At 36.5% G+C, this 18,851-nt stretch overlaps 1 non-coding gene across 1 annotated transcript; it reads left to right on the forward strand.

Annotated features, from left to right (window-relative positions):
* Positions 1-2,109: 2,109 nt before the first annotated feature.
* On the forward strand, positions 2,110-2,217 carry LOC148581194 (small nucleolar RNA R71). Its single transcript, XR_015899638.1, has one exon. It is a non-coding gene; the product is annotated as a small nucleolar RNA R71 (small nucleolar RNA).
* The last annotated feature ends 16,634 nt before the right edge of the window (positions 2,218-18,851 follow it).

Genomic DNA, 18,851 nt, shown 5'->3' on the forward strand with positions numbered 1-18,851 from the left:
TAAAACGCCTCTTTCTGCCAACCCTGGCATTAAACGCCAGGCTGCTGCCCATTTCTGGCATTTAACGCCAGCTTCTTGCCCATTCCTGGCGTTAAACACCAGTCTGGTGCCCTTTTCTGGCGTTAAACGCCCAGAATGGTGCCAGACTAGGCGTTTAACGCCCATTCTGCTACCTTTACTGGCGTTTAAACGCCAGTAACTGTCTCCTCCAAGGTGTTCTATTTTTCATTCTATTTTTCACTTTGTTTTTGCTTTTTCAATTATTTTTGTGACTTCACATGATTATCAACCTACAGAAAACATAAAATAACAAAAGAAAATAGAAATTTAACATAGACAAGTAAAGATTGGGTTGCCTCCCAACAAGCGCTTCTTTAATGTCAATAGCTTGACAGTGGCTCTCATTGAGCCTCACAGATGTTTAGAGCAATGTTGGAACCTCCCAACACCAAACTTAAAGTTTGAATGTGGGGGTTCAACACCAAACTTAGAGTTTGGTTGTGGCCTCCCAACACCAAACTTAGAGTTTACTGTGGGGGCTCTGTTTGACTCTGTATTGAGAGAAGCTCTTCATGCTTCCTCTCCATGGTTACAGAGGGATATCCTTGAGCTTTAAACACAAGGGAGTATTCATTCACTTGAATGATCAATTCTCCTCTATCAACATCAATCACAACCTTTGCTGTGGCTAGGAAGGGTCTGCCAAGGATGATGGATTCATCCATACACTTCCCAGTTTCTAGGATTATAAAATCAGCAGGGATGTAATGGTCTTCAACCTTTACCAAGACATCCTCTACAAGTCCATAAGCTTGTTTCTTTGAATTGTCTGCCATCTCTAGTGAGATTCTTGTAGCTTGTATCTCAATGATCCCTAGCTTCTCCATTACAGAGAGAGGCATAAGGTTTATGCTTGACCCTAGGTCACATAGAGCCTTCTCAAAGGTCATGGTGCCTATGGTACAAGGGATTGAGAACTTTTCAGGGTCCTGTCTCTTTTGAGGTAATCTCTGCCTAGTCAAGTTATCCAGTTCTTTGATGGGCAATGGAGGTTCATTCTCCTAAGTCTCATTACCAAATAACTTGTCATTTAGCTTCATGATTGCTCCAAGGTACTTAGTAACTTGCTCTTCAGTGACATCTTCATCCTCTTCAGAGGAAGAATACTCATCAGAGCTTATAAAAGGCAGAAGTAAATTCAATGGAATCTCTATGGTTTCAGTCTGAGCCTCAGATTCCCATGGTTCCTCATTAGGGAACTCCATGGAGGTCAGTGGGCATCCATTGAGATCTTCCTCAGTGGAGATCACTGCCTCTTCCTCCTCTCCAAGTTCGGCCATGTGAGATGTGGTTATGGCCTTGCACTCTCTTTTGGGATTCTCTTTTGTATTGCTTGGGAGAGTGCTAGGAGGGAGTTCAGTAATTTTCTTACTCAGCTGACCCAATTCTGCTTCCAAATTTCTAATGGAGGACCTTATTTCAGTCATGAAACTTTGACTGGTTTTGATTAGATTAGAGACAATAGTTGTTAAGTCAGAGGGGCTCTGCTTAGAATTCTCTGTCTGTTGCTGAGAAGATGATGGAAAAGGCTTGCTGTTGCTAAACCTGTTTCTTCCACCATTGTTGTTGTTGAAACCTTGTTGAGGTCTCTGTTGATCCTTCCATGAGAGATTCGGATGATTTCTCCATGAAGGATTATAGGTGTTTCCATAGGGTTCTCCCATGTAATTCACCTCTTCCATTGCTGGGTTCTCAGGATCATAAGCTTCTTCTTCAGAGGAAGCTTCCTTAGTACTGCCTGTTGCTGCTTGCATTCCAGATAGACTCTGAGAAATCATATTAACTTGTTGGGTCAATATTTTATTCCTGAGCCAATATGGCGTTCAGAGTATCAATCTCAAGAACTCCTTTCTTCTGAGTTGTCCCATTATTCACAGCATTCCTTTCAGAGGTGTACATGAATTAGTTATTTGCAACCATTTCAATGAGTTCTTGAGCTTCTACAGACGTCTTCTTCAGATGAAGAGATCCTCCAGCAGAGCTATCTAATGACATCTTGGATAGTTCAGACAGACCATCATAGAAGATTCCTATGATGCTCCATTCTGAAAGCATGTCAGAAGGGCACCTTCTGATCAATTGCTTGTATCTCTCCCAAGCTTCATAGAGGGATTCACCATCCTTCTGTCTAAAGGTTTGGATTTCCACTCTAAGCTTACTCAATTTTTGAGGCGGAAAGAACTTTGCCAAGAAGGCATTGACTTGTTTTTCCCAAGAGTTCAGGCTTTCCTTAGGTTGTGAATTCAACCATGTTCTAGCTTTGTCTCTTACAGCAAAAGGAAAAAGCATAAGTCTGTAGACTTCAGGGTCAACCCCATTGGTCTTGACAGTGTCGCAGATTTGCAAGAATTCAGCTAAGAACTGATGAGGATCTTCCAATGGAAGTCTATGAAACTTGCAATTCTGTTGCATTAGAGAAACTAATTGAGGCTTAAGCTCAAAGTTGTTTGCTCCAATGGCAGGGATAGAGATGCTTCTCCCATAGAAATCAGGAGTAGGTGCAGTAAAGTCACCAAGCACCTTCCTTGCATTATTGGCATTATTGTTGTTTTCGGCTGCCATGGTTTCTTCTTCTTTGAAGAGTTCTGTTAGGCCCTCTAAAGAGAATTGTTCTTTAGCTTCTCTTAGCTTTCTCTTCAAGGTCATTTCAGGTTCAGGATCAGCTTGAACAAGTATGCCTTTATCTTTGTTCCTGCTCATATGAAAGAGAAGAGAACAAGAAAGTAGGGAATCCTCTATGTCACAGTATAGAAATTCCTTGAGGTGTTAGAGGAAAAGAAGAATAGAAGGAGGATATGGAGAAGAGGGAATTCGAACTTATCAAGAGGGACAGAGTTTGAATTGCACCTTGATGAGGAGTCTTAGTCCTTTAAATAGAAGGATGTGAAAAGAGGGAAAGAATTTTCGAAAACAATTTAAAAAGATTTTGAAATAATTAAAAAGAAATTTGAAAATTTGATTGAGATTTTCGAAAACTAAGATTGGGAAAGAAATAAAGTGATTTTTGAAAAAGATTTTGAAATTAGAAAAAGATATTATTGAAAAAATTAATTTTAAAAAAGATGTGACTGAAAAGATATGTTTGAAAAGATATGATTGAGAATCAATTTTAGAAAAAGAAAATTTTTAAAATTGAAGTTGATTACTTGACTATCAAGAAATTAAAAGATATGATTTTAAAATTTAAAGTTTGATCCTTTCTTAATAAGCAAGTAACAACTTGAAAATTTTGAAGTAAATCTTTAATTAAAGCAAGGATTTTTGAAAATAGCAAAAATAAATATAAAATGGAAAGAAACTGATTTTGAAAGAGATATGATTGAAAAGAATGATTTGAAAAAGATTTGATTTTGAAAAATTATGAAAACTTGAAAAAAATGTGAATTAAAAACAAAATCTTCCCTCCAGTGTCATCCTGGCGTTAAACGCCCAGAATGGTGCCCATTCTGGCGTTTAACGCTCAAATCTCTACCTTTTTGGGCGTTAAACGCCCAGCCAGGTGCCCTGGCTGGCGTTTAAACGCCAGTTTCCTTCTTCACTGGGCGTTTTGAACGCCCAGCTTTTTCTGTTTGATTCTTCTGCTGAATGTTCTGAATCTTCAATTCTCTGTATTATTGACTTGAAAAGACACAATTTTGAAAATATTTTTGAATTTTTTAATGATGAGAAACAATAAGAATGCAACTAAGATAAAATAAACAATGCATGCAGGATACCAAACTTAAAAATTAGACAATAGACTCAAACAAGAAACATAAAATATTTTTGATTTTTATGGTTTTATAAATTTTTTTTGTGATTTTCAAAAATTATATGGAAAAGAAAATAAAGAGAATCAAAACTTTTAATGAGAATTCCAGGAATCATGCAATGTTAGTTTAAAGCTTCAGTCTAAAAAGATTAGACATGTTTGGCCAAGCTTCAGTAGGACATTACATTCAATAGCTAAATTGATGGGAATCAATCAGCTTTTGTGATGGTAAGAACATCATCTTGAAACTCTAGAATTCATTCTTAAAAATTCTGAAGAGTACCTAATCTAAGCAACAAGATGAACCGTCAGTTGTCCAAACTCGAACAATCCCCGGCAACGGCGCCAAAAACTTGGTATGTGAAATTGTAATCATCAACAATAGCGCCAAAGACTTGGTGCTCTCAAACGTGAATCACACTTTGTCACAATTCCGCATAACTAACCAGCAAGTGCACTGGGTCGTCCAAGTAATAAACCTTACGTGAGTAAGGGTCGATCTCACGGAGATTGTCGGCTTGAAGCAAGCTATGGTCATCTTGTAAATCTCAGTCAGGCAGATTCAAATGGTGATGGAGGATTGATAATTAAAAGAGGAATAAAACATAAAATAAAGATAGAGATACTTATGTAATTCATTGGTGATTTCAGATAAGCGTATGAAGATGCTTTGTTCCCCTTGAACCTCTGCTTTCCCATTGCCTTCTTCCAATCATTCATACTCCTTTCCATGGCAAGCTTTATGTTGGGCATCACCGTTGTCAATGGCTACATCCCGTCCTCTCAGTGAAAATGGTCCTGATGCTCTGTCACAAAATCGGCTAATCAGCTGTCGGTTCTCGATCATGTCGGAATAGGATCCATTGATCCTTTTGCGTCTGTCACACGCCCCACAATCGCGAGTTTGAAGCTCGTCACAGTCATCCCTTCCCAGATCTTACTCGGAATACCACAAACAAGGTTTAGACTTTCCGGATCTTAGGAATGGCTGCCATTAATTCTAGCCTATACCACGAAGGTTTCAATTTTAGATTAGAAACCCAAGAGATATGCACTCAATCGAAGGTAGAATGGAAGTGGTTGTCAGTCACGCATTCATAGGTGAGAATGATGATGAGTGTCACGGATCATCACATTCATCAAGTTGAAGAACAAGTGATATCTTGGAGAAGAAGTAGGCGTGAATTGAATAGAAAAACAGTAGTAATTGCATTAATTCATGAAGAACAGCAGAGCTCCACACCTTAATCTATGGTGTGTAGAAACTCCACCGTTGAAAATACATAATAACAAGGTTCAGGCATGGCTGTGAGGCCAGCCCCCCAAAACGTGATGAAGTGTGCAAAAGAGATATTCATTGTCTCAAATACAATAGCAAAAGGTCCTATTTATAGAGAACTAATAGCCTAGGGTTACAGAAATAGATAATTAATGCAGAAATCTTCTTCCGGGCCCACTTGGTGTGTGCTTGGGCTGAGCATTGAAGCTTTCATGTGTAGAGACTTTTCTTGGAGTTAAACGCCAGCTTTTGTGCCAGTTTGGGCGTTTAACTCCAACTTTTGTGCCAGTTCCAAAGTTAAACGTCAGAATTCTTGAGCTGTCTTAGAATGCCTGTTTGGGCCATCAAATCTCAGGCAAAGTATAGACTATTATATATTGCTGGAAAGCCCAGCATGTCTACTTTCCAACGCAATTAAGAGCACGCCAATTGGGCTTTTGTAGCTCCAGAAAATCCACTTTGAGTGCAGGGAGGTCAGAATCCAACAGCATCTGCAGTCCTTTTTTAGCCTCTTAATCAGATTTTTGCTCAGGTCCCTCAATTTCAGCCAGAAAATACCTGAAATCACAGAAAAATACACAAACTCATAGTAAAGTCTAGAAATATGATTTTTAAATAAAAACTAATAAAAACATAATAAAAACTAACTAAAATGTACTAAAAACATACTAAAAACAATGCCAAAAAGCGTATAAATTATCCGCTCATCACAACACCAAACTTAAATTGTTGCTTGTCCCCAAGCAACTGAAAATCAAATAGGATAAAAAGAAGAGAATATACAATGAATTCCAAAAATATCTATGAAGATCAGTATTAATTAGATGAGCGGGGCTTTTAGCTTTTTGCTTCTGAACAGTTTTGGCATCTCACTTTATCCCTTGAAGTTCAGAATGATTGCCATCTATAGGAACTCAGAATCCAGATAGTGTTACTGACTCTCCTAGTTAAGTATGTTGATTCTTAAACACAGCTACTTTATGAGTCTTGGCCGTGGCCCTAAGCACTTTGTTTTCCAGTATTACCACCGGATACATAAATGCTACAGACATATAACTGGGTGAATCTTTTCAGATTGTGACTCAACTTTGCTAGAGTCCCCAATTAGAGGTGTCCAGGGTTCTTAAGCACACTCTTCTTTTTGCTTTGGACCTCGACTTTAACCGCTCAGTCTCAAGTTTTCACTTGACACCTTCACGCCACAAGCACATGGTTAGGGACAGCTTGGTTTAGCCGCTTAGGCCAGGATTTTATTCCTGTGGGCCCTCCTATCCACTGATGCTCAAAGCCTTGGATCCTTTTTTATCATCCTTGCCTTTTGGTTTAAAGGGGTATTGGCTTTTTCTGCTTGCTTTTTTTTTTTTTGCAAGCTTTTCACTGCTTTTTCTTGCTTCAAGAATCAATTTTATGATTTTTCAGATCATCAGATAACATTTCTCCTTTTCCTTTCATTCTTTCAAGAGCCAACAATTTTAACATTCATAAACAATCAAATTCAAAAATATGCACTGTTCAAGCATTCATTCAGAAAGACAATAGTATCGCCGCCATATCAAGATAATTAAACTGTTTTAAAATTTGAAATTCATGCACTTCTTTTTCTTTTTCAGTTGAAAACATTTTTCATTTAAGAAAGGTGATGGATTCATTTTCATAGCTTTAAGGCATAGACACTTAGACACTGATGATCATGTAATAAAGACACAAACATAAACATAAAGCACAATTTTTGAAAAAATAGAAAAATAAAGAACAAGGAAATTAAAACTCAACTCCACCTGAATTGTTAATTTAACCTTGGTCTTATGGAATCATAAATAGGAATACATTACATTGCTCTTTCTTCTAAAATTCAAGCAAAAACAAAAAGGAATGGTTTTAGTAGTTTAGTACCTGTTTCAGCATTCGAACAGTGTATATTGATTCAAAACTCATGTTATTCTGTTGCATTGTTCTCTAAGGAATCCAGTGAACCTTAAGGCTCCCAACCCCACAACCTCCACACCCACTTTTTGCATCACTTTGCCATTTAAAACCGTAAAACAAACATTTCAGATTAACATGTTACTGTGATGAAGGTCACTGTCGAGAAGGACTTGGAGAACTCCCCTGACTGCGACGCACGAAGACTTGAGGAGACAAACCCCTGACTGTGACATATGGCGACAAACAACGGTGACAACACGACGGCCGCCGAACTGGAGGAAGAAGCGGTGCGCCTGCGACTGGTGACTGCGAACAGATCGAAGACTTGGAGAACTCCCCTGACTGTGACGCACGAAGACTCGAGGAGACAAGCCCCTGACTACGATGGATGGTGGCAAACACGGCTCCTCCTTGCGGCGGTGGTGGCGGCTAGGGTTTTTCCCGGGTTGAGGCAGGGCGTGTTCTGTTCGAAGGAATAAGGAAGGAGATGGAGGAGTGCGTTTTGTTTCTCCCCTTAAGCTCGAAACTGCGTCGTTTTATCCAAACCGGTCAGTTCCGGTTCCGATTCGATCGGCCAATTTTCTTCCGGTTCAACGATTCACATCTGATTTTATAATTTCTAATTTTAGACATCAGACCAAACTATTTATATCTCCAATTCGCGGTTGAACCGGTCAGACCGATCAGTCCGGTCCAGTTTTTAGAACATTGCATTTATTAAACTGAAGACAATAGGCGACCTTAACAGTTGTATTTTTTTTTCTCTGTTTTTTCCCCTTAAATTGTTATTCGTTAAGTAGTTGTATTATTAACTGTCAAAAATCCTCGAAAAACGATGATTTATATTTAATATAGAGTAATATTTCTATATTTTTATAACAACTAATATTTCATGACATTTTAATATTTCATGACATTTAGTTATCCTAAAACCAAGTACTATAATATTACTATAATCTTCAATTTTATTTTATATTATAATATTATTTTATTCTTCCTACTTATAATTTTATATTATAATATTATTTTAAATCCTCAATTTTGACTCACCAACTTGGATTTTCAAGGTTTTTTTTTAATTTTTTAACTATAAAACCTACCCTCTGATTTGCTACATACTTAGACAAAAAAAAATTTCGCACACAAATTATCTAGGATCCGATTTATTCATCAACTAAGTTTGAGCATAAATCAAAGGCTACATTTTCTTGCCCTCACAATACCTACCTTTCGATTTGTGTATTATTATTTAAAAAAAAAATTTAACTCCATATCAATACGATACACTCCAACAACCCATAACGATGCATAACACATAATGAAAATCTATTACAAAAAAAATGAGTCATTCATTCAATTCCCATCATCAACCTAATAAAATATTAAAACTTAAATATTAGACTTAACTACCTAAATATCAAAGAAAGAATGAGAAAAAAATTTAAAGTGTATAATATTACTTTTATGTTAAAATTATCATCTTCAAAACAAGCTATCATCCAACTCGCAACCCACACACCCATATGATTCAAACATATCGAGCAAAATATAATAGAGGATACTATATAATTGCATAAATTTTATACCAATAACTGCTAATCAAATTATCTTACAATTCAGCTTTGAGGGTGGGAAGCCCTTCTAGTTCTTCAAATTCAAATTGTGAAGAATTAGATTTTGGAGTGATCTCAAAGTTATAGAATGAACGATTTTTCAATACCTCGTCTAAAAAAATAGTCTGTTTATGTGTATGCTAGTGTTTGCTTTGTTATTCATATATCTAAATAAATAACCAAAAAACCGTAAATATATTTACTAATTTTAAGGTTGTTCTCTTTCGCTTGAACTGTTTCTAATGAAAAATGAATTTAGCAAAATAATTTATCTTTTAACATGACCGATTACTACTAGGTACCGGTGTAGATGAAATTAACGAACATACATCTTGATTAATTTTAGGTAAATTATGTTCTTGCAAACTATTCAGGAAAAGGCATTACAGCAAGCTATATATATATATATATATATATATATATATTGCTCTGTATTTTCCTTTTTTGTTGTCTTTCTTTCACAAGTTTTCTTCTAAATTCCTCTTCATTGATTGCAATGATAAATACAACTATCATTTTTTCTATTTGTTCTTTGTGCTTCGTATCAAATTCTTTATCTGAAAACATGGATGAGCAATCTTACCTATCCCCATGATCATGGAGTACACGTCAAAGAAGTAGAAGATCCCCCCTTCTGAGAGCTTGCACAATGTCATTGTACTATCCAACAGTAGAAGAATTACTGATGTTTATATATACTTATATTATGCTTTAGGAAAGTAATCGGAGCTTCATCATCACCCTTTTTGCACAACTTGGCAAAACTGGTCGCAGAATTTATAATTCACAAACTTATCGGCAAGTGCACCGGATCGTACTAAGTAATACCTCAGGTGAGTGAGGGTCGATCCCACGAGAATTGATGAACCAAACAACAACAATTGAATGATTCACTTAGTCAGACAAACAAAAAATGTTGTTTGGGGATTAAAAATCATCAAACAGTAATTCAGGGGCTCAGAAAGCGAACAGTAGATTTGGTGTGAGAAATATGGGAGAGAATAGTTAAGGTTTCAGAGATGTTTATTTTTTTTTTTTGGATTTATATTTCTTACTAACTACTTTAATCATGCAAGATTCAATTCATGGCAAACTGTAATTGACTAAACCCTAATTCCTTAGTGGTTTAGTCTCCTTTAACCTAATTAACCGCCAATTCCTTGGTCACTTAATATAGATTAGAGGGTGGTGCGCGAATTAGGATTTTGCACAGCTTAACTGGCAAGTGCACCCGGTCATCCAAGTAATACCTCAGGTGAGTGAGGGTCGATCCCACGAGGATTGTCGGACTGAGCAACAATGGTTATCCAATTGGACTTAGTTAGGTAAATCAAAAAGAGATTTTGATGGTTGAAATTTGCATAAACAATAAACAAGAGAATAAAGAAAGAAAATAAGGGTTTGGTGTAAAAACAATGCAAGAAAATAGTTAAGGCTTCGGAGATGTTTATCTTTCCGGATTAAAAGTTCTTACCAACTATTTTAACAATATATGATTCATTCCATGTCATACTGTAAATGTCTAAACCCTAATCTCTTAGTGATTTAGCCTCCTCTAACCTTCATCAACTGCCACTTGATTTGTGAGCATCTTATACCCTTTTCCCTAGCATTTTCTAGTTATTTTTAGTTAGATTTTATTTAGTTTTACTTGATTTTAGTGCAAAAATCCCTTCTAGACACTACTTTGAGTTGTTTTGGTATTTTATGATTTCAGGTGAAATTCGGAGCAATTTGGTGGAGTTTAGAGCAAAAAGAAAGAATGCTGCTAGCACCCTCCCTGGGCGCTAAACGCCCAAGCTGGCATTTAGCGCCAGCAAGGGACCTCAACTTGCACGAGTTGTACTCCGCTTGGAGTATTTGACGCTGAAACTGGTGTTTCATGCCAGCAGCAGTCCGAATTCACACTAAGTGGGCCTCTCGAATGGATTTAGCACTTATTAGTTTTATTTTATTTTCTTTTGGTAATTTTTTAAATACAAACAATATCTTTTAAACTTAGAATTTATTATTTTATTTTATTTCCATTTCAAATTAGGTTAGTATTTAAAGGAAAAGATCACCTAGGTCTAGGATCTTCTTCCTTCTGCACGTTTTCAGAACCCTAGTTTCTCTGTAAGTCATGAGCAACTAAACCTCCTGGTTAAGGTTACGCGCTCTGTTTATTTCCATGGATTAGAACTATTACTCTTCTATGTTAATTTATGTTTGATTCAATTCTAAGGATTGTTTTTGTTCTTAATCTTATGAACTGGGTGGAACAAGAGTATGACCCTTTTCCACATGAGTTCTTGTGATTCTCGAGAGAGTTATCTCGCTTGAACTACAGCTTGAAAATAAATTCCTTTTAAATATCCAATTGCATGAACTAATTTGGATATATGACATATAATCCTGTTAGTCTTGGGTAATTAGGGTTTTTGTGGCACTAAACTAGTTTTCTGAACTTAACCCTCTAATCGGAATTAAGTGACCACGAGTGTGGCGGTTAATGAAGGTTAGAAGAGGCTAAATGTAACAACCCTAGTTTCTGAAAATCAAACGATTAGTTATTTGTGATTTATTATATTTGTTGATAATCTTATTTTAAGAAAATTATTTTACTAAAGGTAATTAAATGGAGTTTCATGATAATTGGAGTTTAAATTAATTAGAATTTTTATATAATCTTTATTAGATATTTGGTATAATTGAAATTATAATTTTGGTAATTGAAAAATAAGAAAGAATTGTATAATTTAATTTAAATAAATTCTATTTTGAATGAATTATGTTATTAATTTGAAGTCTTAGGAATTAATTTACTAGAAATGATTAGATTAATTTTTGTAAATACTTTAAGTTTAAGTCAATTAATATTTATGTATAATTTTTATTATGATTAGTTATTTTATAAATTGAAATTAAAGTTTCGGTGATAGAAAAATAATAGAAAGTTATATCATTCAATTTGAATAATTAATATTGAGTTTTAACTATATTTTATAAAAATGTGATTAATATGTTCATTTTATATTTTAAATTAGAAATAATTGATTGAGCTTAGAAATATGTTGATAAATAATGTTCCTAAATATTTTTAATAGAGCATATTTGATTTTAAAATTACTCTACCTCCCAATTTTATCAAAATATCTATTCATATCTATCTATATTCTTTTATAAAATACTAATTTCTAACCCTAATTCCCAAATTGAATCAGAAACCCTAATTCCCAAATTAATTGAGAAACCCTAACCCTTCACCCAATACACACGCACACTGAACACAGAGGAACACAGAGGAGAGTGCGGGAAGAGAAGAGAGGGAGGAGAAAGGAGACGGCACTGGCTGGGGGGACCTCACCGCCGTTGCCGTCGAGCTGAGGGAAAGAGAGGGAGCTTCACCGCGCCGTCATCCAACCGGTCGCGTCTGTTGCCTCACCGCCGCCTCCTCCATCGCGTGCTACTGCCGACCTGGAACCGCCACCACCGCGCCTTGCTGTTGACCTAACCACGTCGCCGCCGACCCGTGACGCTGTCTCTAGAACCGTGCGAAGGACAGAGGGAGGAGAGGGAGAGAGTTCGCGTCGGAGGAGAGAAGGAGCTCGTATCTCACCGCTGTCACCAATGGAGCCACGAGCTGCGCCGGTCGCCGCCACGTCGCGTCGGAGAGGAAGCCTGAGACTGAGCGCCGCTGGGAGAGAGGAAGACGCCGGCTGGAGGAGCTGCATCCAGTCGCCGCTGTTGTGCCACTGACAGCCGCCGTTCCGCCGTCGCCGTCAAAGGGGTTCTGCCAGGAGAGAGAAGACCGGCATGCGTGAAGAAGAAGGGGAGAGGTCTGAGGCTGAGATGGTTCCCGTCACTGCCGTTCTGATTCTGCCGCAGCTTGTCCAGGGTTCCTGCTCGTCCCTGTTCTCTGTTCAGCCTTCGCCAGAGCGCTATCATCAGATAAACACTACTAAAACCGGGCCAGATTCACCAATAATGCTACTTATTGCGGTTGCTGCCGTTCTGATTTCTGTGGGTTTCAACATTGAGGTAGGGGATTTAACGTTTTTAATTTAGAATGCTTACAAAGTTATTTGGATAAGTGCAAATGGTTAACAATGGTTAAGAATCTCTTAGTTGACATGAATGACTTGAAATGGATTTGAAGTTAGTTAATTGTTGTGATGATTCTGAGCTGTGATTGAATTTAGATGCTGCTGTGATTAATGATTAATTTAGTACAATTTACTAAATTAAAGTATGCCGAGTTAATTATTGAAAAGCTATCGTGTGGATAATTGCTGAATTGGTTGAAATCTGGTTGTGAATTGTATTTTGAATTACTGATTTTTGTGATAAGTTGGCTGAGATTCTGATCTTGAACGAGTTATTTTGAATTATTTGATGTTGAATTGGAATTTTAATATATTGGAATGGTTGTGAAATGGGCTTGTGATGGGTTGAAATTGATTGAAATGTGGCTGTGAATGGTAATGTTATTTATTAAATTGAAATATGATGAGCTAATTATTGAAAGGAATGTATTTGAGAAAAGTTAGTTGTGGTGATTGCTCTTAGTTATGATTGAAGTTGGATGCGGATGTGAATTGAATTTGGGTTATGGTTGTGATATTGACTGGATTTGTTATTGCGAGTAATTAACTGATGAGATTTACTTTGGTTTGAGGCTGTCAATGTCTTTGGGCTTTGTTGTGAGTGTTTGAAGCTGTAATTGATATTGGTTTTTCAGATTTTAATGGAATTGTTGGAAGGTTCTGATTCTATGTGGTTATACTGAATTAGTTGAGTTGTATGACTGTATTCTGGTTATTGAGAGTAAGTGCTTCTTATTGTTTTTAGTTACCTAATGTATCGGATTGGCTGTGAAATTGACTTGTGACTGGTTAGGATTGGTTTTGGTAGATGTTAATGTTGGTTCATGATTAATTAGAATTAAGTTTGAGAACTATTAAAAGATTGAAGTTTGACTACCAAATCATTCTCTTCAAATTTGACTTTTAAAACTAAATAGTAACTTTGCTGAAGAGTAAATGACATTAAAATAATTAGAATTATGAAAGGCTGATTTTTGGGATTACTAGTCGATTGAGTTTAATTTTGAAAGGATTCTATGAAATGAGAAAAGTAAATATGAATTGATGAGATTGGAGTTGGATTGATGGATTAGTTGGAATTGTGGAGTATAATTGATTTGTTAAATATTATGAATTGTGAATATCTGATTGATTGAGAATTACCTGTTTGAAGATTGTGGGAAAAGGGCTGGTGATTAGTGGAGAAAGAGGGAACCCGTAAGGGTGGCTAAGTCCGAGTTTTAGGGGAGGTGCTGCCGAAATTTTATGAAAATCTGAGGTTTCATTTGAAAAGTTATTTTAGAAGCTTTGAATTTGGAAAATTATATTACTTGAGTTTTATTTAGTTAAGAAAGGAATTATAATATTTTGAGTTCGATTTACCAAAGAAAATTCTGTAAAGTTTTAATGACAGAAAAACAGACAGAGATTAGTGAACGAACTAGGGCAACCTAGTTAGTCCTTGAATTGCGACTAGGGTTAGGTATAATATGAAAAGTTAAAATGTTTCAGTATAGACTTAATGAACCTATACTTGGGACAGACTAACTATTCATACCGAAATTTACATAAGCTTTAAATACATACGTTAAGCAGAGAAATCAGAGCAGAGTAGAGAAACACAGAGAACAGAGTAATCAGAGTAGAGTAAAGAGATAAAGAGAAGAAGAGTAACATAGATATTAAGGAAAGAGTAATGAAAGAAAAGTAAAGAGATACAGAGAACAGAGTAACCAGAGCAGAGTAAAGAGATACAGAGAAAAGAGAAACCAGAACAGAGTAAAGAGATATAAAGAGAAGAGTAATATAATAAAAAAATATTTATATATATATTAGTTGCTTGATGCAACCCAGAGCTATATTTTTATATATATATATATATTAGTTGCTTGATGCGACCCAGAGCTATATATATATATTAGTTGCTTGATGCAACCCAGAGCTATATTTAATATATATTAGTTGCTTAATGCAACCCAGAGCTTCTGTAGGGAAACTAAGTTACCTACATCTATTTTCCGCTTCCCCAGAGCAGAGTAGAGTATATATATATTTTCCTGCAGTAAGCAGAGGCTGTCTCAGATGAGCAGCTATTATTATATGCGTATTTATTTAGGAACGGAAAATCGTATCCGGAAAATCGGGATTACTCGTGACCAGGTAAATGTCGGGATTGCGGGCAGCTAACCGACACGTGAGCTCATGGCCTGCTTAGGACAGACATGCATCATATTGTTTGTGCATATGCATTTGATCGTGTTGCTTGTCTCGTTTCTTTGTGATTGTGCTGCTTGTCTTGGTGACTTGCTTGTGTGTTTGATTAGATATTTTTGTTGATGCTTTGATCTTAGTGAAGTATTGAGGAATGGTATTTGTGAAGTGAGGTTTGGGTATATTATTTATGTTGCTGATTTACTTAGTTATTGTGATGGTTGAGAAATGCTATTTGTAGCTGAAGAATTGCTAATGCGGTTGAGACTTTATTTAAGTAATATGATTTAAAGAAAGGGATTTAAACGGTTTCAAGTAAGTCTTAAGAAATTTTGAAAAGGTTTGATAAAGAAAACTACATTGGAAACTGGAGTTAATTATTTGCATGTTAATCATTACTTTTACGGCATTCTCATTCCCTACTGAGAACGTGTGGTCTGTTCTCACCTCAAAATCTTTCACCCTTTCAGTGACACAGGTTCGAAGACTCAGTTTGAAGCTGCGGACGATTGTTGGACTATATTTATGAGTTAAGTGTATGAGTTAATTTGCTTTCATAGAGTTCCCTCGCCCTTATTGCTTAAGATTTTTATTTTATACAGAGGGATAGGATTTGTATATGAGTTTTATTTGAAATCTTTTGTATGACAGATATTATTATTAATAATTATGTGATTATTATTACTTGGTGATGTTTGCTATATGATTTTAAATAATAAAAACAAAATTTTTCTAGAATTTTCTATAAAACTAAAACGCGATATCGAACTAAAGGCTCAATAGTAAATAGTTAATAAAGGAAAGCAGGTTGGTAATGCCTTACTTTCGGTATGATCATGACGTACTGGAAGTTGGGTCGTTACACTAAATCACTAAGAGATTACAGTTAGACACTTATGGTTTGCCATAGAATGAATCATTCATTGTTAAAATAGTTGGTAAGAAATTTTAATCCGGAAAGATAAACATCTCCAAAGCCTTAACTATTTTCTTATACTTTTTTCACACCAACCTTGTTTATTGTTTTCTTTACTTGCTTATTTATTGTTTATGCAAATTGCACTCATCAAAACCCTTTTTGATTTGCCTGACTAAGTCCAACTTGGCAACCATGTCTTGCTCAGTCTGACAATCCTCGTCGGATTGACCCTCACTCACCTGAGGTATTTCTTGGATGTCCCGGTGCATTTACCGGTTAAGCTGTGCGAGTTCTCAATTTGCGCACCAAGTTTTTGACGCTGTTGTCAGGGATTGTTTGTGATTGACAACTACCAGTTGTCTTGTTGCTTAGATTAGGTATTTTTCTTAGTTTTGTTCATTTACTTTTCTTTTAATTTTCAATTTTTTTTTTCACTTTTTCTTTTAAATTTCAATTTTTATCTTATTTATCTTTCCTTTTAGTATTCGAATTTTGTTGTGTTTATTTTCCTTTAATTTCTGATTTTAAGTTTAGTGTTCCGTTAGTATTTTACTCTTTTTATTTTTTTTTTTTTTTGAAATTTCAAGTGTTTTTATCCTTTTAATTTTTGAAATTTTTAGGTACTTTTGCATTCTTATTTTCGAATTCTCTGTTTAATTGCTTACTTTACTTTATTTTATTTCTTTTTATATAGAATATCTGGGAGTTCTCTATACTCTGACATAAAGACTCCCACTTTTCTTTGTCTCTTGTTTATTTATGAGCAGGAATAGGGATAAAGAACCCCTTCTTGTGTTTGATTCTGAACCTGAGAGGACTTTGAGGCAATGTTTGTAACAAGCTAAAGCATACAAATTCGGAGAAAATCTCAAGGAGACCTTTGAGAAGGAAGATATGGATGCTAATGGTGGTAACCCTAATGCTAATGAGCAAGCAAGGAGGACGCTTAGCTCATTCACTGCACCCACTTCTGACTTCTATGGGTGCAGTATTTCAGTACCTGCTATTGGTGCTAACAATTTTGAGCTGAAGCTGCAATTGATCACTCTAGTGCAACAGAACTGTCAGTTTCATGGACTCTCGCAGAAGAACTCCAATTTATTCATCTCTAACTTCCTGCAGATCTTTGACACAGTGAAGATGAATGGAGTGAATCATGAGGTTTACAAGCTCAAGATCTTTCTGTTTACTGTGAGGGACAGAGCAAAGCAATGGTTTGACTCTCAGCCCTAGGAGAGCTTGGACACATGGGATAAGGTGGTCACTGGATTTCTAACCAAATTTTTTTCATCTCAGAAGCTGACTAAGCTTAGGGTGGATGTCTAGACCTTCAGGCAGAAACATGGAGAGTCTTTTTATGAAGCCTAGAAAAGATACAAGTTGATGATCAGGAAGTGTCCCCCTGACATGTTTCCAGAGTGGACCAGGCTGCAAATCTTTTATGATGGCCTCTCTAAGATGGCCAAGATGTCACTGGACAACTTTGCTGGTGGTTCCTTGTATATAAAGACGACGCCTAAAGAGGCAAATGAGCTTATAGAGATGGTTGCTAACAACCAATATCTATAGACTTCTGAGAGGAATCCCGTGAATATTGGGATTACTCAGAAGAAAGGAGTCTTCAAGGTGGACACTCTGGATGCCATTTTGGCTCAAAATAAGATCCTATCCCAACAGATTAGCATGATCTCTCAGCACTTGACTGGGATGCAAGTTTCAGTTGTCAACACTCAAGATGCGTCCTATGACATGACTGGGAGCTTCACCCAAGAGAACGCCTGTGGCTATGCTCAACCCACCACAAAGCAAGTAAATTACATGGAAAACTCCTCCAGAAATCCCAATAATGATCCTTATGCAAATACTTTCAATCATGGATGGAGGAATCACCCTAACTTTGGGTGGAGGGAGTAGCCACATAAGCCCTAACAGGGCTTCAACAACAATCAGGGTGGAACCAATCAGAATAAGTATAACAGTAGGCAGTTCTACCCCTCTCAACAGCAGCAAGGACCATCTCAGAGCCATGACAATTCTAACTTAGCCACAATAGTCTCTGAGCTTTTCAAGACTACTCATAGCTTTATGCAAGAGACAAGAGCTTCAATCCAAAACTTGGAAGTACAAGTTGAGCAAGAGGATACCAAAAAGACCTCCTAACACTCTTCCAAGCAACACAGAGGTGAATCCAAGAGAAGAGTGCAAAAATCTGATCATGGGGAAGGAGGCCGAGCCTAGAGAGATGTATGCTGCCGAGGAATTGAAGGAGAAAAAGGCTCTAGAGGAGACTGAAAGTACAAAGTTGCATGCCCCAGTGGTGTAAATCATGTTGCTTGTATGCGAAGTTTGTATTCGTACGTTTTGATGAATGACAAACCAACAAACGACATGAAAGACAAACCAACAAACAACTTGAATGAAAAAGCATGTTGAAAGATCAACCAACATTCAACGTTGAGGAATGAAGAGTTGAAAGTAACACAACAAAAACAAGAAACTCAAGTCCACAACATTTGAAGACAAGTATAGTGTCTTAGGACTTAAGTAACTTCTTGTTAAGAACCAATTGCTAAATCTCTCAACACACACTCACAAAATGTTTTGATGCACATCTTGCAATTCGATGCTAGCCAAATGGTTTAAAAACTTGTTTTCAAAGGTACAAAAGCATAGGAATTGACTCCAACAAGTTTGAGATCAATCCTAAGTATTTTGAAGTGATTTTAAGCCATTCTTTAAGGTTTGCATCGATGCACACTCATCTTGCATCGATGCAAAGCATGCAACGACTTGCTGCATCGATGCAAAGATGTTTGCATCGATGCAACCTAGCTGAAAATTCAAATTTCAGCTTCAAAGACACATTTGCATCGATGCAAAGTGTTATGCATCGATGCAAATGATTCAAAAACATAAAAAACGGCTAGTTTTAACAAAACGGCTCCATCCTATTAACTCCCCAACGTTTCTAAGGTTTGGGGAGTCTATAAATAGATGGATTGAAGCCTTATTTCACACACGTGAGTAT

The sequence above is a fragment of the Arachis ipaensis genome, chromosome B10 (assembly GCF_059453495.1).
Source record: "Arachis ipaensis isolate K30076 ecotype BB chromosome B10, ASM5945349v1, whole genome shotgun sequence".
In the NCBI taxonomy this organism is placed as follows: domain Eukaryota; kingdom Viridiplantae; phylum Streptophyta; class Magnoliopsida; order Fabales; family Fabaceae; genus Arachis; species Arachis ipaensis.